Below are 25,306 nucleotides of genomic sequence, written 5' to 3'. Positions count from 1 at the left end.
CATCAGTCCTAAGTAGTCACTGTGTGACTTTTGAACACCAACATTGGAACATTTTCTCAACTTTCAAGCAGCAAAGGAATGGGCGTGTGCCTGGGAAACGAACCCTGTCACTGTGCAGGCCTCACAAATGCAGAATCCCATTCTGACATAACTACAAAAGAAAGGTGAGACAGCCCTGATAAGGGCAGGAGAGGGCCAGAGCAGGGGACTCCAGTGGAGGTTCCACATGCCAATGTGCCTCAGTGACTGAGGCTGCATCCTCCCACAGGCTCTGCCAGGCTGCCGATACCAATACCCCTGGGAAAGGCTGACTTCTTACTGAGCCATGTTCTCTCACAGATTGGCCTCCACCTAAGAGCTGGGATCCTGTTGGTCAGTGACACAGAGGCCTGAGAGGGGATTTCATTCTTTGTGTGGGCCACTGCTTCTTGCCCAGCAATGTGCAGAGTGCATGGAGGTGTCTCCATCCCTGGACTAGAGTGCATTATGTCACCAGAGCTGACCTTGGTCAGGGCTGGGGGTGTAGTTCAGTTGGTAGAGCACTTTCTAGGCACAAGACTCTGGGTTCAAACCCAAGTATCCACCAAAAACGATAGAGAGTACCTGAGGAGTCATAGAGCCCAGAAATTCTGGTAGAATGATAATACATATACATGCATGCATACACATGTACACACACACACACACACACACACACACACACACACACACACATCATTCTCTACCATTTGACCCTTCCATCCTGAAGAAATACAAACACCTTAGGCTTCTGGAGAACTTACAACTTATGGGGCTAAAGAGATGGCTTAGCAGTTAAGGCACTTGCCTACAAAGCCTAAGGACATAAGCCTAAGGTTTGATTTCCCAGTACCCGTGTAAAGCCAGACTCACCAAGTGGCATGTGTGTCTGGAGTTCATTTGTAGTGGTTAGAAGCCCTGGTGTGCCCATTCTCTCTCTAAGCGCCTCTTCTTCTCTCTTTCTCTCTCCCTCCTTTTCTTTCTCAAATAAATATATAAATAAAATATTTAAAAAATATATATATATAGCCGGGCGTGGTGGTGCACACCTTTAATCCCAGCACTCAGGAGGCAGAGGTAGGAGGATTGCCAAGAGTTCGAGGCCACCCTGAGACTACAGAGTTAATTCCAGGTCAGCCTGGACCAGAGTGAGACCCTACCTCGAAAAATTAAAAAAATAAAAAAAATAAAACATATATATATATATATATATATACATATCCTGGCTTATAAAATGGCTTAGCAGGTAAGGTGCTTTCCTGTAAAGCCTAAGAACTCATGTTCGAATCTCCAGGTCCCACATAGCAGATGCACAGTGACTCAAGCACGCAATGTTGCACATGTGCCACAAGGGGGCGCACATGCCTGGAGTTCTTTCGCAGCAGGTGAAGGCCCTTGGGCATCCATTCTCTCTTTCTCTCTCTCTCTCTCAAAATAAAAAAAAATAATAATAAATTAAAAAAAATTAAAAAGAACTTAGAACTTATTCACAGTTGGACTTTGGATAAACTAATTCAGCCTAAATTAAATTGAACTCAGCTTTTTCTCCTGTAATATGGGAATGAATATTAATGTAGGTGTCACAAGTTGCTTTAAAAGGCAAACTCCGAAATTCTCAGTGCCTTAACCCAACAGACGTTTGTTGGGTTACTCTCCTGGAGTCCAAAATGGGTCCTACTGAGTGGCAGCTGCCCTCCAAGTTCAAAGCTTTTGATGCTTTGTCATCTGCGCAGATGGAGGAGGAGAAAAGGGTCACGTGGCAAGGGACAGTGCTTTCACGAACATGCTTGTCGCCAAACACACTCACCACGGGTCACTGCAAGGGAGCCTGGGAAATAGTCTTACTGTGCGCCCAGAACGAGAAGCAAATCCAGCTAGTCTTTCCCATGGGGTAGCCTCATAGAATTGTGTGTTGTTGGATGAAACAAGAGGAGCGGTCGCCCAGGTGAGCAGAGAGGGCTCCATGGCTATTGTTGCTGGCATTGTTTCCATGACGACAGACATGGTCCAGCCTGTGTGGAGCCACAAGCCACCCACTGCCCACTACAGGCTCAAGGGCACCAACTCAACTCATAGTTTCCAAGCAAGGAAGAAAGTGGGCTTTAGTTCCAAGTCAGGAAGAGGGGAAAATGTGTTCTTAAATTGTCCTACAGACTTTACCTACCCCAGGCTGGCAAATGCTCATCTCAAAATACTGGCAGGCTGCCATGACTTGCAAACAGAAGCATCACTCTTCCCTCCAAAGGCACACACTGGGCTGCGAGATGGATGATGTTCATCCTACTGATTTCATGTTGGCCCTAAGCTTTGAAAAGTAAGGCCCTCACCTTATTTTCCAGGTGAACTTCTGTCCATGTGTTCTTTCTTCCTTTCTCTATTTCCTTCTTGTCATTTATTTCTTGAAACAGGGTTTTTCTATGTAGCCTAGGCTGGCCTTGAGTTCCTAATCCTCCTACCTCAGCCTCCTGAGTGCTGGTATTACAGGCCCATACCACCACTCCCTGCATTTCTTCATTTTAAAAGGTCTCCACGTAAACCCCAAATGCCTCTGTTGTGATATTTGGGCCAAGATCAAATCCCTTCTCTCTGAATTTGCAGTTCCTCTCACAATAGTAGCACAGAGAAAAAGGGTGTTCTCTTAGCACCAACACAAGGAAGCAAAAGCCAATTACTTGTTATTCTGTAACCTTACATTTTCTGCATGTATGTGCACACATGCCAACAACCATGGCAGTCATGGTCTGCAAGGCATTTGGGCCAGGGAAATGAGAAAAGAAGGAATGGCAATAATGATGATGATGATGATGATGATGATGATGATGATGATAAAAGAGAAAGTCTAATATAATTGGGAAGAAGTAGACAAGGTTCTTAAGATCTATATATGTTGTTTGCTGCCACACCCCTAAATAACTTTAGTTCCAGGAATCTGGTTTCCTCACAAAATAAGCTATTGTATTGGCTTTTTAGGGCTGCCAAAACAAATCAATTTAAGTAGCAGAAGTTTATTTGTTCACAGTTCCGGGGGCCGGGAGCCTGAGAAAAAGGTGAAAAGGAGTCCTTTCCTCTGGAGCCTCTCTGCTTGCCTTGCAGTGGCTGACTTCTCACTGTCCCCCAGGTGACCTTCCTTCCCTGTGCCCAGGCCCCTGGAGTCTCTTCGCACTGGAAGGGTGCCAGTCACACCTTATTCGAGCCCACCCTCACAGCCTCTTTTCAACTCCACCCCCTCTTTAAAGGGCTCCCCTCCACATAGAGTTAGATTCTGTAGTGCTAGTGGTTAGGACTTCAACACATGAGCCTACAGTGGTACAATTCCTCCATAACAGTAATCTTGCATCAATATTTTTTTTAATTTTTTTTGTTCATTTTTATTTATTTATTTATTTGAGAGCAACAGACATAGAGAGAAAGACAGATAGAGGGAGAGAGAGAATGGGCGCACCAGGGCTTCCAGCCACTGCAAACGAACTCCAGACGCGTGCGCCCCCTTGTGCATCTGGCTAACGTGGGACCTGGGGAACCGAGCCTTGAACCGGGGTCCTTAGGCTTCAAGGGCAAGCACTTAACCGCTAAGCCATCTCTCCAGCCCAACATCGATATTTTTTAAAGGCATGTTCCACCATGCCTGGCTTTTTTTATTTTATGTTATTTTTATTTTATTTTATTTTATTTATTCATTTGACAGAGAAAGGGAGAGAGGGAATGGGCACGCCAGGCCTCCAGCCACTGCAACCAAGCTCCAGACTTGGGCACCCTCTTGCGCATCTGGCTAACATGAGTCCTGGGGAATCAAAACTGGGTCCTTTGGCTTTGAAGGCAAACACCTTACCAGCTAAGCCATCCCTCCAGCCCTCAAAATTTGTTTAATATTTTTACTTATTTACCTGAGAAGGAGAGAAAGAGGCAGATAGAAAGAGAGAGAATGAGCATGCCAGGGCCTCTAGCCACTGTAAACAAACTCCAGACACATGTACCATCTTATGAATCTGGCTTACGTGTGTATTTGGGAATCAAAACTGGGTCCTTGGGCCTCAAAGGCAGGCACCTTAACTGCTAAGCCATCTCTCCAGTCCCAAATAATTTTTAGAGTGGAAAATGCAGAGAAACAGAATAAAATGATACTGTAATGACCCGCAGAGATATTTGGAAAATATGGACTCATTGGCTGTGTACCTCTTCCAAATGTTGCTGCATTTGATCAATTATGCAATAGCAAAATTCCCACGTGGCCATACCACGGCCACTCACCAGAAATGTATGCAAGTATTGCCACCTTGTCAAGTTCGTGGTGGCAGAAGTAAATTCTCCAGGACTAAATTTCGCTTGAAAACATGTATTTGTTCACTGCTAACAAATAGAGTCAGTTGTTTTTCTTGAAGTGGCAGGCTCATTGGGTTCATTTACAGGAAAACATCTGCCAAATCCCCTCATCTGAGTAACCACAGTTTGCCTGTCGATCAGGGCGTCCATGAAAAGAGCTCTCAACTCAGACAAGTGTTTTCCTTCGCACACTCACTGTGCCTGGGTGGGGTGGAGTGTGGGGGGGCAGCAGAGGTGCTGTACCTATACTTTGTCACACATTGCCCCAAATGTTTTTTGATGCCATAGGCGAGGGCCAGGTTTAATCAATTAATAAAGATGACAGTGATCAAGGTCATTCTTGAGTGGGCTGGCAAGTTTATCTTTTCCTTTGACTGTGTGGCATTCAGGTTACACAGACCGAGAGCGTGGTTTAGGGCTGTGGCCAAGATTTGTGTTAAAGCCCAGCTCGTCTTTACAGCCACTGGTTTTGTGCCCTCAGTGCAAATGTCAGCCCAGTGCAAAAGGAAAACAGCACTTTGATGTTTACTGTGAACTCAATGTCTGTATCCCCTCCGCATTCAAATGTTGGAAACCTCATCACCGGGGTGATGGGATGAGGAGGTGGGACCTTGGAGGGTGATCTGATCATGGTGGGTGAGGCCTTTCTAAATAGAATTAATGCCCTTATTTTAAAAGAGGACTCAGAAAGCTGCCTTCACCATTCCTTTATGAGAGGCTACTGGGAATGATCTATGAGCCAGGTTTACCAGCCTCTGAACTGAAGAAATGTTTCGATTGTGTAAAAGCCACCCCATTTACAGTATATTGTCATAGCAGCGTGAACACACTAAGACACTGCTATTATGAAAATAGTTTTGACTTAGAATATCCCCTAAAGAGGGCCATGGAGACACCTAGTGATTCCAAGACAAGACTTCAGAGGACTATCATAGACTTAGCTGAAATCCTCCTCAGCCTCCTTGGGTTCCAATTCTTCCATCACCACCATCACCTGCCAGCCACCAAGGCAACCACAATCAAAAGACAGGTATCAGGGGCTGGAAAGATGGCTTAGTGGTTAAGGCACTTGCATGTGAAGTCTAAGGACCCAGGTTCAATTCTCCAGTATTCACATAAGCCAGATGCACAAGATGGCACATGCATCTGGAGTTCGTTTGCAGTGGGTAGGGGCTCTGGCGTGCCCATTCTCTCTATATATCTGCCTTCCCCCCACTCTCTCAAATAAATGAATAAAAATACTTTTTAAAAGACAGGTACCTATCCTTAATGTATGCTTTTATATATGGCTTTATCCATTGAAAATATATAGTTCAGGGCTGGAGAGATGGCTTAGCGGTTAAGCGCTTGCCTGTGAAGCCTAAGGACCCCGGTTCGAGGCTCGGTTCCCCAGGTCCCACGTTAGCCAGATGTACAAGGGGGCGCACGCGTCTGGAGTTCGTTTGCAGAGGCTGGAAGCCCTGGCGCGCCCACTCTCTCTCTCTCCCTCTATCTGTCTTTCTCTCTGTGTCTGTCGCTCTCAAATAAATTTTAAAAAAAAAATTTTTTAAAAAGAAAATATATAGTTCAGACAGGCGTGGTGGCTCACGCCTTTAATCCTAGCACTCGGGAGGCAAAGGTGGGAGGATTGCCATGAGTTCGAGGCCACCCTGAGACTCCATAGTGAATTCCAGGTCAGCCTGGGCTACAGTGAGACCCTACCTCAAAAAAACAAAAAAAAAAAAAAAAAAGAAAATACATAGTTCAGGTTTTTATGCCATTTTGAAATGTGCTATTTCCCTGAAGGTTTTGTTTGTTTGTTTGTTTCTTTGGGGCAAAGTTCCACTATGTAGTCTAGGCTGGCCTTGAGCTTGCAGCCCTTCTGCCCTGGCCTCTGGAGAACCAGAATCACAGGCGCGTCGCCAGGCATTCCAGCTGTAAGCATTCCTTTCAAGTTGTACTGTTGTGTGAAGCTCTGCCTGGGAAGACTTAAGAAAATGTCCATTCACCTCAGACAGGGACGGATGGCCGGCCAATAGATGACACCCCAGCATAGGTGATGGCCCAGCAGAGCTGCATCACTAGACCTTGCCTCCCTGATACAACTCCTTCAACCTTAGGGAGGGGTCCTGTGACCTTCGTAGGTTTCAGCTCTCCTGGACTTGTTTAGCACTTGAGCCTCACTAGCACCCCTTCTCCTTCCAGGGGGGAGTGTTAGGGTTCAAAGCCAAGGAACTTGCTGCACAACACCCTACAAGTTGTATCAAAAAGACAGAGTTGCTTTTTAGTTCCCTAGTTGTTCACAAAATGAATGACCCCATTTTTATTTATTTATTCCTCCATCGAAGAAATGTTTCTTCTTTTTTATGAAAGTGGTGACCTTACACTTTTAAGCACTATCCTTTGAAACGTATTAGGAAACAAACCTTCCACACAGCCCAGAGGTACTTGTGACACGCAGGTGATGTGCCGACTAACGCGTGTGGGGCGCCTCAAGGACCAGGGGCACTCGCCCTGGGTGAGCCTCACTCCTGGCAGAGCCTGAGGCAGACTGCCCAAGGTGTCTGGGGGCTGGTTTCCTACGCGTGAGTGTTGGCAAGGCTTCAGGCCTCCGTGAAGACATGAAAACAGTTCAGATGAAACTTACTCTTTCACTCAGACAAGCTCCCTTTTCTGGGGCTGAAAGATACACAAAGTCAACTTGTTCTTCTCAAGCAGAGCTGAGGTGGGAAAGAAAATCCTTGTTCCACCATGTTCTCTCAGCACAGTGACATCTTAGTGCTTTCAGCACTTCTGAGGGGAAGGTGCACTGTGGCCAATAGTGATTGCCTTTTTGAACCTACACATGAACCATCAGCATTTTTATTTGAAAAGATGGTCACAATAGAGCGGGAGTTTTTAAATTGATTTTTAATTGATTTTTTTTTTTCTTTTTAGGTACTTAAACATAAGAGGATGTTTTCAGGTTGGAGTTGAGGTTTATTGCCATGAACATGGATTTTCCGTGGGTCGAAATAAACCCAACTGGCTGCTGTGGCTCCGAGTAGAGGTGAGTCAGCGAGCAGCCTGCTGAGGGTCTTGAAGCACCAGCCAGGCTTTGGTCCTGATGCAGCGCAGAGAGCACAGCATAAGACAGCGTGTGCGAAGTGCTTGCCACAGTGAAAGTGCACACGAAACAGCTAGAGCCCGGCGTGGTGCGCACGCCTTTCATGCCAGCGCTCAGGAGGCAGAGGTAGAAGGATCGCCGTGAGTTCGAGGCCAGCCCGAGTCTATAGTGAATTCTAGATCAGCCAGGACTAGAGTGAGATCCTATCTCAACCAAACAATAAATAAATAGCAGCTATGAGTGTTTGTATGCCCCACATAAGAACTATGTAATACATCTCAAATGGATTAGTTTAATTATCAGAATTACAGATTTGACTTGATTCTTCACTACTGTGAGAAATCAGTATAACTTAACTCTCCATTTCTCCTCAGTTTCCATTCAAACTACTTGCTGTCCATGCATATACTCTGCTTCCCACAGCTAACGGGCAGCACAACCACTCGTTCCAAAAAAGCCACACCAAGGACATGGCCACAGCTGCGGTATGTCATACTGATCCTCTGTGCTGTGTTCTCACTGTTTCCACCTTGCGACTTCCCGAGGAGGCCCCCAAGTCTTCTGTGAGTCTGTTTCTTCCTGGCTTCCCATCTCCCAGGCCACACCTCCCTCCATGGACTCGCACCTGCGGCTGGGAGCTCTAAGCGCCTCTGGGATCAGCGTCCCTCCTTTCCCTAAGTGCTCTCACTCATGGAGATGAGACTCGAGTTTGTTGTCCGAACTAGCCTCTCCGTGGGCTTCAGATTCTGTTTCCCGACCTTCCTGTGATGATAATTGTTGCAGTCTGGTTCACATTGCTGATAGAAATCACCCAACCAAGAGCAGCTTCTGGAAAAAAGAGGTTTACTTTGGCTTACAGGCTTGGGGAGAACTCCACGATGGCAGGGGAAAACGATGGCATGAGCAGAGGGTGGACATCACCCTCTGGCCAACATAAGATGGACACAGCAACAGAAGGGTGTGCCAAACACTGGCAAGAGGAAACTGGCTATAAAGCCCATAAGTCCGCCCCCAACAATATACTCCCTCCAGGAGGCATTAATTCCCAAATCTCCATCAGCTGGGAACCTAGCATTCAGAACACCTACGTTTATGGGGACACCTGAATCAAACCACCACAATAATCCTACGATCATCAGCACGTGTGGCATACCCACCCCCACAATGCAATATTACCTGGGCATAAGAGGGAAGGAGGTGTTGATTCATGCTGCAACATGGGTACATTTTGAGGACAACGAACTCAGCAAAAGAAGCCAAACACGATAAACTGGGTGTGGTGGCATACGCCTTTAATCCCAGCACTTGGGAGGCAGAGGTAGGAGGATCGCCATGAGTTCAAGGCCACCCTGAGACTACATAGTGAATTCCAGGTCAGCCTGAGCTAGAGTGAGACCTTACCTCGGAGGAAAACCAAAAAAAAAAAAAAAGCAAAAGCAGCAGCTAAACACACAAACAAGAAAGGCCACGTACGTGGCTCTGTTTACATACAGAGCCAAGATGGGGAACACTTAGATTCATAACATGAATGAGTGGTTCTCAGGGGCTGGGGGAAAGAAAGCATGAGAAAGTGCTAGAGTATGTTGGGGGGATTGATTTTTTTTTTTGAGGGGGGTGAGCTAAGGGAGTTGCTGAAAGTATCCCGGAACTAGATGGTGCTTGTACAGCCCGTACCTGGGCTGCCCATGATTGAACTGTGTCCTTTGAGAGGTCGGACAGCATGTAAGTGTATTAAAGAGAAAGACGCACCAGGAATCGCCGACCGCTGCTGTGTGCCCAGCAGACGCTTCTAGAAGGCAGCACAGCACACAGGAGTACCTTCTCTGGAGCCTATCCAAGTTCTGCTCTGCACTCAAAACTTCCAGAACTCGAGCTTTGGATTCAAGTTCACTGCCAAGCCTGCCCCCTTTCCTGATTTCTAATTCAAAAAGCACAACCTTAAAAATAAAAATAAAAAGCACAGCCTTTTCTTTCCCTCTTTCTGTCTCTTCTTGGAATGCCTCCTCAAATTGTAAGCAGGCCTGCCGTGACACTCGGGGATTTCTTGCTGTTTTCTCAATTAAATCTCCTTTGCTTCCCTGTAAAAACTCAGTTTCCTTACCTGTAAAATGAGAGCATTACCTAACTCAAGGGGTTTGGGGGAGAGGGTGGAGGGGTTGGATTAAATGAAACCACATCTGTCAACTACCACACTAAGGCTATTCTCCACACTTAGTAGGGACCACGTGCTGACTGCTATTGTCCTTATTACTTTTACTGTTATTGTTAGAATCATGCTGAATAACTTTCAGTAGTAGTCTTGACATTTCTAGCAAAGTTACTGAATGTTTCCAGCTTCTATATAAGTACAATCTCGGAAAAATATGCACAATAAGGCTTAAAGGAAGCTCTATTTTTAGAAGACTGAGGTTAAACTGTACCTCCTCCATGAAATAGATAACAATTAGCAAAACAGCTGCTGAAAAGCAAGGGATACGAATTTGTTCAATACATTATTCCAAGTTAACTGTAGAAATGTTTGCCCAGTGCACCCCCTTGTGGGGGCTTAGGGGAACTGCCTCCATTCTGCTATAATTCAATGTATGAGCCTCAAATCACTAGCACAGGCGTGGCCTATGAGCTTGTGAAAAGTATCGATTTCTGGCTCTACTCCTGAATCAGAATCTGCATTTCATAGCTTCCAGAATGATTTTATGTATATTGAGTTTTAAAAGTACTACTTTGGGCTGGAAAGATAGTTTAGTGTTTAAGGCACTTGCCTGCAAAACCTAAGGACCCAGGTTTGATTCCCCAGTAAGCCAGATGCACAAGGTGGTGCATGCGTCTAGTTCATTTGCACTGGCTGCAGACCCATTCTCTCTCTCTCTCTCTCGCTCCCTCCCTCCCTCTTTCTCAAAATAACTAACTAAATAAATTTAAGGGAAAAAAAGTACTACATGAGCTACTGGGAGAAAGTGGCCAACATCTGCCCAAGCAATTCCAGGGCTCAGCGACTCAGAAGCAAACAACCTGACGTGATGCTCACACAAGTGCAATAGTGGCACACAGCCATGGTAGGTAAACAACTGCTCTTGGATTGGCTAACAGACCTGCCCGGTAGAAAGGAACCCATATCTGGAACTGTGAAACAAGTCAGAATCATATCCAAATAATGACTTTGCTTTCCAATATCAAGCTCCTACTAATCTTGGGCTATAAGAGGGACTATACCCATTAATTTCTCTCTAACTTAATAATGCTTATCCCATTTAACCTGTGCTGACTTCACTGTCTGTTGGAGAATCTGCTTCTCTTTTTCAGATGGGAGCTGAACCTGAGGACATAAATGACCCAGCGCACTCCACCCCAGCCCCAGCTGAAACCACAGAGGAATTGGGGAAATGAGCAAGAGTGCTGCTGTCTTGGTGAACCTGATATCAGCACAAGGGTGATGGAGAAAGACACTGAGGATACGCAACACCTACCAAACCAGAGATCCAGAGGCTCCGAAGAGCCCATCACTGAAGTAGACTTAAAATGCACCCGACATGGCTCAGAGAATTTTGTGGAAGAGGGGGAAGAAAGATTTCTAGAGCCACAAGTTGGGACATTATGCACAGAGACATTGCCACACCCCCATAGCCGACTGCTGCCCTCACGATGCATGACCCACAATCCCCATGGGGATGACCTGCATCCCCAACAAGAAAGGCCTCTTCAGAACAGGGGCAGGGAGGAGGGAAAGGATGGGACCAACATGTGTTGTTAACATACTAAGTATGTCCATAACTAATAAAAACAAATTTTCAAATAACTACTGCCTTGAGCTGGGGTGATGGTAAAGTACCTACCTCACAAACATGAGGACCTGAGTTCAGATTCCCAGCACCCACATAAAAGCTAGGTGCAGTGAAGCATACCTATAGTTCCAGATCTGGGGAGATGGAGAGAGGAGGGACCCTTGGGTTCACTGGCTGGCTAGTCTTTCCAAATTGTTGAGCTCTAAACTCAGCAAAGAGACCCCCATCTTGTCTCAAAAACTGAGGTGGAGGATGATTGAGGAAGACATCCAGTGTCACCCAGTGGCCTCCACAGGCACACACACCCATGTGCAAACACCTGCACACATATACAAGCACACATGCGCACACACACGCATGCATGCATGCACACCACACACGCACACGCACACACAGTCACAGAGACACATCATGAAGAAGGAGGAAGATGGGAAGGATGGGAGAAGGCTGACAAAAAGAATAAAAAAGAACAAGGAGGATGGGGGAAAAGGGAGGAAATGGAGTGAGAGGAAGGAAAGAGAAGAAAGAAAAGAGAAAAAGGAAGAGAGGCAATGGAAGAAAAAGAAGAATGAGGGAATGAATGAATACTGGCTCAAAACATGTGATAAACATTTAATCTTTATTCCAGAAACGTTTCTTCAGTGTCTTACTATTGTTAAGCACTGAACTAAAAATACTTGCATAAATATAGTTCTTTCCATAAAAAATATTTTTTTGGCATTTTTGAGGTAAGGTCTCACTCTAGCCCAGGCTGACCTGGAACATACTCTAGTCCCAGCATGGACTCGAACTCACAGTGTTCCTCCTATCTCTGCCTCTCAAGTGCTAGGATTAAAGGCATGTGCCACCACTTCATGCCATAAGGAATTTTTATTGACAATGTTGTATATAATGGTATAACGGGGGCAAGAGGGAAGGACTTAAGGGGAGGGGGCAGTAGGCTGCAGGTGGGAAGATTTTAAACGGGGATGGGGTGAGAGGATTGAGAGTGGGAGTGGGTGGAGAAGGGTTAACAAAAGCCAAAGATGTTATGAGTAAGCCATATGAGAACCTACTTTTTTGTTAGCCAATTTAAAAACATAATTTAAAAAAAATTTTTTTGTTCATTTTTTATGTATTTATTTGAGAGTGACAGAGAGAGAGACAGAGACAGAGAGAGAGAGAGAGAGAGAGATTGAGAATGGGCATGCCAGGGCTTCCAGCCACTGCAAACGAACTCCAGATGTGTGCACCCTCTTGTGCATCTGGCTAACGTGGGTCCTGGGGAACCAAGCCTCGAACAAGGGTCCTTAGGCTTCACAGGCAAGCGCTTAACCGCTAAGCCATCTCTCCAGACCAAAAAAAACATAATTTTTTAGAAAGAGATTGAGCAGAGGTATCCTTCATGAGTGGATAATGCTGCTCTCAGAAGCCACAGGTTGTTACAGAAAATCCTAGTCCAGAAGTGAGATAAGCCCCCCCACCTTGAGTTGCTGGTCAGTGAGGTCTCTGAAGCTCCCAAAACAATACAGGCCATTGCCGCTGCTTTTGGTTGCACTCCAGAACTAGATGACAAGACCATCTTGCTGAAGACACCAAGTGCTTCAATTACAGGACACCAAGAAATCAAACTGGAACTGTGCTGGAAGGTTCCTCCCTGCTGGCTAGCTGTGGTGATGATGAAAAAGATACACAGGCACTGTGAGGGGAAAACCATAAGGAAGATGTTACTTACAACTCTGCAGCAATGGCAATGAGTTGTGCTCCTTTCCCAGATGAATTGTGTGATAAATGGATGAAGTCCCAATTTTTTAAAGTAAAGAGGGAGCATAGGAAATTAAGGACCAAGGGATGCTGCTCTAAATCCAATAGAAAAATTTTAAGGAGGGTTGGAGTGATGGCTCAGTGGCTCACTTGCCTATGAAGCCTAACGATTCAGGTTTGATTCCCCAGTACCCATATAAAGCCAGATGCACAAGGTGGCACATTTGTTTGGAGTTCGTTTGCAGTGGCAGAAGCCCTGGTCCATTCTCTCTTTCTCTCTGTCTCTTTCTCTCTCTCTCTCCCTCTTTTTCTGTGTGTCTCAAATAAATTAAAAAATAATATATATCAAAGAAAAATTCTAAGGAATACCTGTAATTCAAGCCCCCAGAAAACTGAAGCAAGTGGATCAACAGTTCACGGCCAGCCTAGGCTACATAGTGAGACCCTGCCTGAAATAAAAAAAAGAAAAAGAGGGCTGGAGAGATGGCTTAGCAGTTAAGCACTTGATTGTGAAGCCAGATGCACAAGGAGGCGCACATGTCTGGAGTTCATTTGCAGTGGCTAGAGGCCCTGGCGCGCCATTCTCTCTCTGTCTGTCGCTCTCAAATAAATAAATAAAAATACAAAGGAAAAAGAAAAAAATCAAGGAAATAGATAACACACAAAAGCAGGTGGACTTAAGAAGTAGAAGGAGCTATGCTTTCAAGGCAAGGAGCAGAACAGAGCTGCATGTAAGGCCTAGCAGTACATGGAGACCAGGACACTAACTGCTGAAAGAGCTGGGGGCTTAAAGGAGCAAGAGATGCATTTCAGACAGGCCTCAGAGAGCAGTGATTTAGCACGTAGAGAATGCAGGCTATTTCAGACTAAAGGAAGGCCAGGAGCAGAGGCATGTATGTTCAAAGCATATCATGTGCCAGCAGACTTCCGGTCCTGTGGTGTCTGTGAGAACGCAGTAACCTCAAGGGAACTGGATTATTTTTTTTTAAATTCTACTTTCTATATTTCTACAAGTTTGAAAGGTTAGCAATGTTGTTTCATTTCTGAAAACAAATTAAACAAATTTCTGTGTCAATAAAAGTTGTTTTACAAAGCTAGAGAGATGGCTTTTCAGTTAAGTTGCTTGCCTATAAAGCCAAAGGACCAGATTCAATTCCCCAGGACCCACATAAGCCATATGCACAAGGTGGCACATGCATTTGGAGTTTGTTTATGTGCCCATCCTTTCTCTCTCTAACTGCCTCTTCCTCTTGCCTTTCTCTCAAATAAATAAATAATTTAAAATAAAATTTTTATTTTTTTATTTTTATTAGCATTTTTCATGATTATAAAAAAAAATCCCATGTTAATTCCCTCCCTAAAATAAAATTTTTAAAAAATTGTTTTACAAAAAAAATACTGTAAGCTCTGGAAAGTTTGAAAGATCTTCACTGTACAAATTACAAATAAATTTTCTTATGCTGACCATATATACTTCTCATAAAAGCCAAGACAAAAGCCGGGCGTGGTGGCACATGCTTTTAATCCCAGCACTCAGGAGACAGAAGTAGGAGGATCGCCATAAATTCGAGGCCACCCTGACACTACATACTAAATTCCAGGTCAGCCTGAGCTAGAGTAAAACCCTACCTTGGAAAACCAAAAAATAAAAATAAAAATAAAAAGCCAAGACAAAAAGATCAACCTTTTCAAAACGTATTAACTAATATAAACTAAACCTCAGAACATGGATTCCTGCTGATTACAGGAAGTTTAGGTTTTATGTAGTATACTTTGTAAAGCCTGAAGATTTTTATGGTGTGTCATGGGTTTGATGTGGTTTGTGTGTGCGCGCATGCAGAGGCTGAAGGAGGACAGTGAATGTCTTCTCTTTCTTCTCCTGCAGAGAGAGCTCACTGAACCTGGAGCTGCCGCTTTTGTTCAGTCTAGTTGACCAGCAAGTCCCAGAGACTGTCCTGTCTCCAGCTCCCATAGCATGGGGTTGCAGGCCTGAGAATCCCACCCAGCTTTTTATGTGGGTACCGGGGATTGAACTCCAGCCATCTCAGGCCCTCATGCTTGTGCAGTAAGTGCTCATTCCTGCTGAGCCATCTTCCCAGCTCCAAGCTTAGTGTTTTCTCATAAAAGCGAAGAGTTAATTAGTTAATTCTTCACAAAAGAAAGAAAATATAGGGCTGAGGAGATAGCTCGGTCAGTAAACATAAGCATAAGGAATTGAAAAGAAATCCATAAACACACAGATGTAAGAAGCTCAATGACATCTAGCGGAAGCAGCTTAAGGAAAGTCAGACGCCAATTAGTAACTGTTAAAAACAGCAACAAGGGCTGAAGAGATGGCTTAGTGGTTAAGGTCCTTGCCTGTGAAGCCTAAGGACCCATTCAGCTCTTCAGATCCCATAAGCCAGACGCACCCAGTGATGCAAGCGTGCAAGGTCGCACGTGCTCACAAGGTGGCAGTAGCGTCTGGAGGTTGATTGCAGTTGCTGGAGGCCCTGGCATGCCAAGTGTCTCTCTCTCTCTCTTCTCTCTCTCACATTAAAAAAAAAAAAATGGGCATGGTGGCAAATCCCAGCACTGGGGAGGCAGAGGTAGGAGGATCTCTGAGAGTTCGAGGCCACCCTGAAAATACAGAGTGAATTCCAGGTCAGCCTAGAGTAAAACCCTACCTCAAAAACAACAACAATTAAAAAAAAAGTGAAGATCAAAAGATAATGTCAAATTTGGGTCTTGACCTTCCACTATGTTTGAGGTAGGAGTTCACACATATGTACACACATACACATGGCACCCAAAAATTATATATGATGCTGTAGAGATGGCTTAGCAGTTAAGGCATGTGGCTGCTAAGCCTTAGGACCCAGGTTCGATTCTCCAGGTCCCACATAAGCCAGATGCACATAGTGGTGCATGTGTCTGGAGTTCGTTTGCAGTGGCTAGAGGCCCTGGTGCACCCATTCTCTCTCACTCTCTCTCCCTCTCTCTCTGTCTCTAATAAAATGAATAAAAATAATCTTTAAAAAAAAATAAATGTTAAAAACACTAATAAAAAAAAAAAGAACTTTAAAACAGCCAGAAGAAAGAGTTTTTTAAAATCCTCCAAAAATGGAGCTAAGGGCTGAGCGTGGTGGCACATGCCTTTAATCCCAGTACTCGGGAGGCAGAGATAGGAGGATCACCTTGAGTTAAAGGCCACCCTGAGAATAGAGTGAATTCCAGATCAGCCTGGGCTAGAGTGAGACCCTACCTCAAAAATAACATTTTTTTTAAATGGAGCTAAGGGCTAGAGAGATGGCTTAGCTGTTAAGGCACTTGCCTAGAAGCCTAAGGACTCATGTTTGACTCTTCAGATCCCATGTAAGCCAGACACACAGTGACACAAGCATTCCAAGTTGCACATGGGCACAAGAGGGCACATACGTCTAGAGTTCAACTGCAGTGGCTGGAGGCCATGGCACACCAATTCTCTCTCTCTCTCTCTCTCTCTCTCTCTCTCACTCTCTCATAAAAGAAAAGGTCAGTCTGTTGGGTTTGCCTCAAAAAACAATGGAGCTAAATTAAATCTCCTTAGAAAAGAACGTGAAATAATGCACCAGTAAATTTTCCCTGCAAGAAAAGTTATCGTTGTTTTTAAAAGAAAAATATTCCAGGAGAAAGAAACTAACACCAGATGAGAGGTTAGGTCTAGACAATAATACTAAGTGTACTGGAAATAACGAGGATGTAGGTTAAGGGCCAGGGACATGATCCTGTGGGGAAATTCAGGATGTGAGTTCTGTCCCTAGTACCCACATAAAAATGCCAGGCATGGCACATGTTGCTCATTCGAACACTTAGGAGGTGGAAACATGAGGGTCCCTGGGACTCACTGGCAGCCACTCTTGCCAAATTCATGAGCTCCAGGACAATGAGAGACTGCCCCAGCTAAGGTGGGTCCTGGGACTCGAGCCTCGAACCGGGGTCCTTAGGCTTCACAGACAAGTGCTTAACTGCTAAGCCATCTCTCCAGCCCTATAGTAAATCTATTTTTAGCTGTCTCAAAACACCCACACTGATGTCCACAATGGCTGTACAATATTACATTCCCACCAACAGTGAGAAGGGTTCCCCTTTTGCCACATCCTCACCCACATTTATTGTCATTTGTTTTCTTGATGGTAGCCATTCTGACAGGAAAGAGATGGAATCTCAAGGTAGATTTAATTTACATTTCCCTGATGGCTAAGGATGTAGAATACTTTTTCAGATGTTTATATGCAATCTGTATTTCTTCCGATGAGAATTCTCTATTTAATTCCATAGCCCACTTTTTAATTGGGTTGTTTGATTTCTTATTGTTCTGTTTTTTGTGTTCTTTGTATATTCTGGATATTAATCCTCTGTCAGATGTATAGCAGGCAAAGATTTCTCCCATTCTGTAGGTTGTCTCTTTGGTCTATTCATAGTGTCCTTTGCTGTATAAAAGCTTTGTAATTTCATGAGATACCGGTGGTTGATTACTGATTTTATTTTCTGAGTAATTGGGGTTATATTCAGAAAGTCATTACCTATTCCAATATGTTGAAGGGGTTCCCCCACATTTTCCTCTAGCAATTTCAGAGTTTCAGGTCTGATATTAAGGTCCCTGATCCACTTGGATTTGATTCTTGTACATGGAGAAAGACAAGGATCTATTTTCATCTTTCTACATATAGTTATCCAGTTCTCCCAGCACCACATGTTGAAGAGGCTATCTTTTCTCCATTGAATATTTTTGGCATTTTTGTCAAAAATAAAATGGTTGTAGCTCCCTGGATTAACATCTGGGTCCTCTATTCTGTACCATTGATCTAAATGTCTGCCTTTGTGCCAATACCATGCTGTTTTTGCTACTATGGCTCTGTAATATAGCTTAATATCTGGTTTGGTGATACCACTGGTCTTATTTTTGTTGCTCAAAATCTTTTTGACTATTTGAGGGTTTTTGTGCTTCCAAATGAATTATAGGATTGTTTTTTTTTCTATTTTTGTGAAAAATGCCATTGGAATTTTAATGGGATTGCATTAAATATGTAGATTGCTTTTGGTAAGATTGACATTTTCACACGATTGATTCTTCCAATCCAAGAATATGGGAAGTCTTTCCATTTCCATGTGTCTTCTGCAATTTGTCACTTGAGTGTTTTAAAGTTCTCATTGTAGAGATACTCCACTTCCGTGGTTAGGTTCATTCCAAGGTACTTTCATTTATTTATTTATTTATTTTTAGGCAATTGTGAATGGGAGAGATTCCCTGACTTCATCCTCTGCATGTTTGTTGTTAGTATATAGGAAAGCTACTGATTTCTGTGTATTTATTTTGTATCTTGCTACAGTGCTAAAAGTGTTTATCAGCTCTAGTAGTTTTCTAGTAGAGTTTTTAGGGTCTTTTATGTATAGAATCATATTATCTGTAAATAGTGATAAGTTGATCTCATCCTTTCCAATTTGTATCTTTTTATGTGTGTCTCTTGCCTTATTGCTATAGCTAAGTCTTCTAGTACTATACTAAATAAAAGTGGGAACAGTGGACACCCTTGTTTTGTTCCTGAATTTAATGGAAAAGCTTCAAATTTTTCTCCGTTTAGTATTTTGTTGGCTGTAGGTATGTCATAAATAGCTTTATTATGTTGAGATATGTTCCTTCTATTCCCAGTTTCTGTAATACTTTTACCATGAAAGGATGTTAGATTTTGTCAAATGCCTTTTCTGCATCTATTGAGATAATGGTATATTTTTGTCCTGCATACCGTTTATATAATGTATTACATTTGTCAGTTTGCATATGTTGAACCATCCCTGCATCCCTGGGATAAAGCCAACTTGGTTGGGGTGAATAATCTTTTTGATATATTCTTGTATTCCATTTTCCAATATCTCGTTCAGAATTTTTTCATCTATGTTCATGAAAGAGATTGGTCTGTAATTTCCTTTTTTCTGTCTTTGTCTGGTTTGGGTATGAGGGTGATGCTGGCTTCATAGAAGGAGCTTGGTAGAATTCTTTCCTCTTCTATTTTATGGAAAAACTTGAGAAGCATTGATGCTAGTTCTTCCATGAAGGTCTGGTAAAATTCACCAGTGAATACATCTGGTCCTGGACTTGTTTTAGTTGGAAGACTGCTTATAACTTCGTGGATCTCCATACTTGTTATAGGTCTATTTAAATGGTTTCTCTCATCTTGATTTAATTTTGGTAGGTCATATGGATCAAAGAAATCATCCATTTCTTTCAGATTTTCAAATTTAGAGGCATATATATTCTTAAAGTATGTCCTTATAATTTTCTGAATTTCTTTGTATCTGTTGTAATGGTGTCTTTTTCATCACTAATTTTATTAATTTTTGTCTCTTCTCTCTTCCTTCTGTTCAAATTTGCTAAGGGTTTATCAATCTTGTTTATCCTTTCAAAGAACCAACTCTTTGTTTCATTGATTCTTTGGATTGTTCTTTTGGTTTCTGTTTCATTAAGTTTTGCCCTAATCTTTATAATTTCTTCTTATCTACTGATTTTTGGTTTGCCTTGTTCTTCTTTTTCCAAGGCGTTAAGGTAAAAAGCAAATTGTTTATTTGTGATCTCTCTAATTTCTTAATATAAGCACTTATAGCTATAAATTTCCCTCTTAGGACTGCCTTCACTGTGTCTCATAGGTTTTGGTATGTTGTATTATCATCATCATTTGATTCTATGAATTTATTGATTTCCTTTTTTATTTCCTGAGTGACCCATTGATCATTCAATAGTGTACTGTTCAGTCTCTATGAATTTCTGCATGCTCTCCAGCTTTTCTTGTTGCTGATTTGCAACAGAGTAAAAAGGATTATTTCAATTTTCCCGCATTTGTGGAGATTTGCTTTGTGTCATAATATATGGTCTATTTTAGAGAGTGTTCCATGTGCTGCTGAGAAAAATGTATATTCTGCAGCATTTGGATGGAATGTTCTATAGACATCTGTTGAGTCCATTTGTTCTATGACATCATTTAATTTGGATGTCTCTCTGTTTATTTTTTGCCTGGATGACCTTTCAATTGATGAAAATGGGGTATTGAAGTCTCCCACTACAATTGTGTTTGATGTTATTTGTGACCTTAAGTCTAATAGTGTTTGTTTGATGAAACTGATGTTGATGTCCACGGAATGTTCGGTGGATCAGGCACAGATCATAGGGATCTGATGTTGATGTCCAGGGAATATTTGGTGGATCAGGCACAGATCATAGGGATCTGATGTTGATGTCCAGGGAATGTTTGGTGGATCAGGCACAGATCATGGGGATGCTTTGTGTTGCTTCCCTGAAAGCCAGAAGCATAAACATCAGAGTTAAAGGCCAGGAAGACATTGGTACTTCTAGAGGTATGGCAGACAAGATATAACTAAAATAAGAACATTCAGTCATATTAGTGCCATGGACAGAGAGCAGTGCCTCTTGGCATTGCCAGCTCAAGGAACACAGAAAGACTCCATGCATTTTGAGAGGCTATGGTTAGCACTTCTGTACTTGGGTAATTCTCACCAGGTTCCAGAGAAGTTACATGTTGCTAGATGCAAAGAAAAGGAAACGTGAGACACTCTCACGTGTGCTTGGCTATATTGGTGACCAGCCTGTGGTGGAGAGGAATGAAAAGAGTCTGGTAAGAAGGACTTAGAGCCAAGTCTGTTGGCACAAGGCTGGTGGAAGAGGAATAGAACCTCCAGTAGAGAAGTTAGAGTGAAACCCAGGCTTCATGGTGGGGGGAAAGGGCAGACCGGACCAGGGGAGGCTTGTATTTTTATAATTTATTTTTATTTTACTTTATTTTATTTTATTTTGTTCTATCTTTTGGTTTTTCAAGGTAGTGTCTCACTCTAGCCCAGACTGACCTGGAATTTTATAGTCTCAGGTTGGCCTCAAACTCATAGCAATCCTCCTACCTCTTCCTCCCAAGTGTTAGGATTAAAGGCATGCATACCTGGCTCTATTATTTTTATTTAGAGAGAGAGATAAAGAGACAAAGAGGGAGAGAGAATGGGCATGCCAGGACCTTCAGCCTGCTATGAATGAACTCCAAATGCACATGCCCCCTTGTGCGTGTGTGCAAAATTGTGCACTTGCATCACTGTGTGTCTGGGTATATGGACCTGGAGATTTGAATATGAGCTCTTAAACTTCACACGCAAGTGCCTTAACCACTAGGCCATCTCTCCAGCCCCCTGAGGCTGGTATTTTTAATGTCCTTCTGCAGGGACATGGTCTAGAAAAGTCAGACTCCCATTCCTACTTGGTAAGAACTCCATACTGGTCCTCTTCTATGCTTGGCTATTTTCTGATGCCTGATGGCCACCAAGGTTAGAACAATGACCTCAGAATTGATTTCATGGCCCCATTTCACTAAGAAAGAAGGTGGGGGAAAATCTAGGATATAAATAAGAGAACTTAGGTGGAGGCATAAAAATCAGAAGTTCAAAGTCACCTTTAGCTACCAGAAGGAGTTTGCTTGAGAACAGACTGGATTTACATTAGACCCTATCTCTATAGTAGAGAGAGAGAAAGAGAGAGGCTTCATTCAAATTCCACTCTCATTTTATTAACTGGACCAACACAGAAAAGAGCATTAAGCTTTTTGATCTTCTGCTCCGCTATCTGTAGAACAAATATAATGGGGGTGGGGAGATGGCTCAAAGAACAAGAGTGCTTGCCACAAGCACAAGGGCCCAAGACCACCTGAGTGCCCCAGCACCCTAGCTATGCATGGCTGTGAACATCTGCAACGCCAGTCCTATGGCAAACAGAGACCAGAGAATTGCTAGAGCTCATGAAAACTGCAGTTCCACATTCAGAGAATCCCTCCCTCTCTCTCTCCCTCTCCCTCTCTCTCTCTCTCTCTTTCTCTCTCTCTCTCTCTCTCTCTCTCTCTCTCTCTCTCACACACACACACACACACACACACACACACACAAGGAAATATGCAGATGAGCTACAAAGGAAGGCTATCTGACTTTCCCTCTGGCCTCTCCATGCCTGCAAGTACATCTGAATATACATGCGCCTACACCACACAAGCAACCACCACCATCACACCAGTTACTATACATGCAAAAAAAAAAAAAAAAGAGAGAGAGAGAGATAATGGCCCCTAGATTATTTTTAATATTTTATTTATTTATTTGAGAGTGACAGAGAGAGAAATAGGCATTTAGAGTCAGAGAATGGGCGCGCCATGGCCTCCAGCCACTGCAAACAAACTCCAGATACGTGCGCCCCCTTGTGCATCTGGCTAACATGAGTCCTGGGGAATTGAGCCTCGAACCGGGGTCCTTAGGCTTCTCAGGCAAGCGCTTAACTGCTACGCCATCTCTCCAGCCCAAGCCCCTGGATTTTTAATGTCAGATTGAGGGTTACTTAAGACAATTTTATCACACAATGCCCTGTCAAGAATGTTCTTGGAGGGAGGAAGTGATGATATACTTACCTTGCCAGGCAGGTTCTTCATGCTATCTCTGGCTTTTGCTTTTGAAGAAGTAGACTGGAGACTTCAGCATTGATTCTTATCTTTTACTACTTGCTAATGTCTTTTTGCCTTCTCCACGTTTCCCAGCTCTATGGCTTGTAGGGGACTGTCAATAACAGTACCATGGGAGTTATGAGGCTGACTTCCATGCCCACCCTCTTTAGAAGCGACAGAGGGCAGGGAGGACACAGGGTAGCAAAACTCAGGCAATCTATAGAGACGTTCAGGCCAACTCTTGTCAGCCACAATCAGTGTCCTTAGCTCTATAGTCACAAGAGAGCCAAAACTTGGGGCCAGGGACTCAGTGGGTAAAATGATTCCCACGAAAGCATGAGGACCTGCGTCCGGCTCCTTAGAGTCCATATAAAGATGAATGCCACTGGAGTGTGGCTCTAGCACACTTGCTGGGAGATGGACGACAGAGAACGGACAACCCTCCAAAGCCTGGCAGCCAGCCAGCCTGGCTTATGCAGCAGAGATCAGCAAAGAGAGCCAGCCTCAAATGAGGGGGTGGGCAAGGACCAACACCCAAGATTGTGCTCTGACCTCCACATATAGGCCATGGCATTCACACCCATACTCACAAACACACAGGTCATATGCACACACACACACACACACACACACATACACACAAAAGATAAAGAAAGGCCAAAAGTTCACAGCTTTCTAATCAAGTGCTTCCTTCTAAAACCCAATGGATGGTGCGGATGCTCGTACCACAGATCTATCTCCATTGCTCCTGCTCTTCATATACATTTGATGTTGACTTATACCTACTGAGCACTTACATTATCCTCAACTGCGAGCAGTCCTTGAAATGTGAATTCCCTTCATCCTCTTCACCTTCTATGAGGTACCCAGCATTATGAACCACATTTGATCGATGAACAAACTGGGACTCAAAGATAATGAACTCACTTACCACCTTCAAATAATAGAGGAGGGCTGGAGAGATGGCTTAGAAGTTAAGGTGCTTGCCTGCAAAGCCTAAGGACTTATGTTTGACTCTCCAAGACCCACATAAGCCAGACACACAAAATCACATAAGTGCACAAGGGGGCACATGTGTCAAGGCCAGTCTGTTGGGCTTGCCTTAAAAAAAAAAAAATCCAGGGACTTCCGGTTAAGATGGCGGCGTAGGTACCACACCAAAGCAGCCTAGGGGGGAAAAAGACCAAAAAAACTCAGCAAAATACACACTTTTACTAAAAAGTGAGGTGTATGGGAAATTGAAGCGGCAGCGGAGAAGTAGGAGAGATCCAGAGCATCCAGAGCCCGCACAGGCGGGAAAAGCGACTCCAGCAGCTCGGCCAACCGCCGCGGCCGCGGCGCAGCAGAAAACCGCCAGACTCGGCTCGAGCCGCAGGAAAAGCCAGGTGCGGGATTTTCCCCTCACACCGCGCTCTCTGCAACTCAGAAATGTGAGGGGAGAGCGGCAGCGAGCAGCGGAGGAGCAGACCGCGATGTAGAAGAACACGTGGAGCAGCGAGACAACCAGAGCAGCCGCGGCTCCCTCCCCTCCCCCAACGCCTGAACCCAGCTCCAGCGAACACAGCAGCGGCCCGGGACCCAGCCACGCCAACTTGGGCTGACAGCAGGACCCAAGCAGGAGCAGAGTTCGGCAGCAACTTCAGCGGCTCCAGCACCAGTAACAGCAGCCCCAGAAGCAACAGACACAGGAGCGGCAGCAGCGGCAGATCCCGCAGCAGCAGCTTCAGGGGGAGCAGCGGCAGTGGACACAGCAGCAGCAGAGGCAGCAGCAGTGGCTCAGTTTGCCCCATAGGAAAAGCAAGTGCCCAGCTCCAGAAATCAGAACAGCAGCCCGACGACCCAGGGAGCAACTTGACTGAGACCAAAATCACCCAAGGTAACTGGGATTGCACCAGGGAAGGGTCTCACTTGGTCACAAGCTGACTTGGATACCTCAACAGACCAGAAATCTAAACCTCTTTGTTGATAGAGGATCTGGTCATTATAATAACTACTCTTGCATACATACTCGGGGCTGTTTTTGATTGAATGTGTACAGTGTTTAGTTAAATTTTAGAATCTACCTGTATTTTATTCCACTCAGCCTGCTTGAATACTCCTATAGCAGGGAAACTCAACCCCTAAGAACATCTTTGTAGATACTCTGAGAGTCTTAAGAGCCACACCTAATAGCTTAAGGTCCTACCCTGAAAATATATTACATCAAATCAATTGATACAGCTAAGAATACACAGCTAGCTAGAAAATCCAAGCATTAACTTAATCCAAGATGCAAAAATATATACATTATAACACAAGAAACACTAAAAAGCAAGACGATATAAACCCACCTAAAAGTATTAATGCATCAGAAATGTCCTCCAGTGAGAAAGAGTTAGAGGAAATGCCTGAGAAAGAGTTCAAAAGAATAATTATAAATATGTTCAAAGAGGTCAAAGAACACATGAAAACAATCAAAGAAGAAATCAAAGAGGAAATCAAAGGAATCAAAGAAGAGGCAGGACACCAATTTAATGAAATAAAGAAGGCAATACAAGACATAAATAGGGAAATAGAAATAATAAAGAAAAACCAGTCAGAATTACTAGCAATGAAGAACACAGTTAATGAAATAAAAAACTCTGTAGAAAATCTCACCAGTAGGATGGATGAGGGAGAGGACAGGATATCTAAGCTAGAAGACCAGGTGGCAGACCTAATGCAGTCCAACAAAGAGAAAGACAAACTTATAGAAAAGAATGAGTGGGAATTTCAAGATATTCGGGACACTATGAAAAGATCCAATATAAGAATTCAGGGCATAGTAGAAGGAGAAGAACTCCACTCCAGAGGCATAGTAGGCATCTTCAACAAAATCATAGAGG

General features: G+C 43.8%; 1 pseudogene; it reads left to right on the top strand.

Annotated features, from left to right (window-relative positions):
- Nucleotides 1-1,685: 1,685 nt before the first annotated feature.
- LOC123464364 overlaps nucleotides 1,686-25,306 on the top strand; it is an 86,790-nt pseudogene continuing 63,169 nt past the window's right edge.

The sequence above is a fragment of the Jaculus jaculus genome, chromosome 1 (assembly GCF_020740685.1).
Source record: "Jaculus jaculus isolate mJacJac1 chromosome 1, mJacJac1.mat.Y.cur, whole genome shotgun sequence".
NCBI classification, from domain to species: domain Eukaryota; kingdom Metazoa; phylum Chordata; class Mammalia; order Rodentia; family Dipodidae; genus Jaculus; species Jaculus jaculus.
The sequence above is the reverse complement of the archived record's forward strand: the minus strand, read 5'-3'. Positions and strand labels throughout refer to the sequence as shown.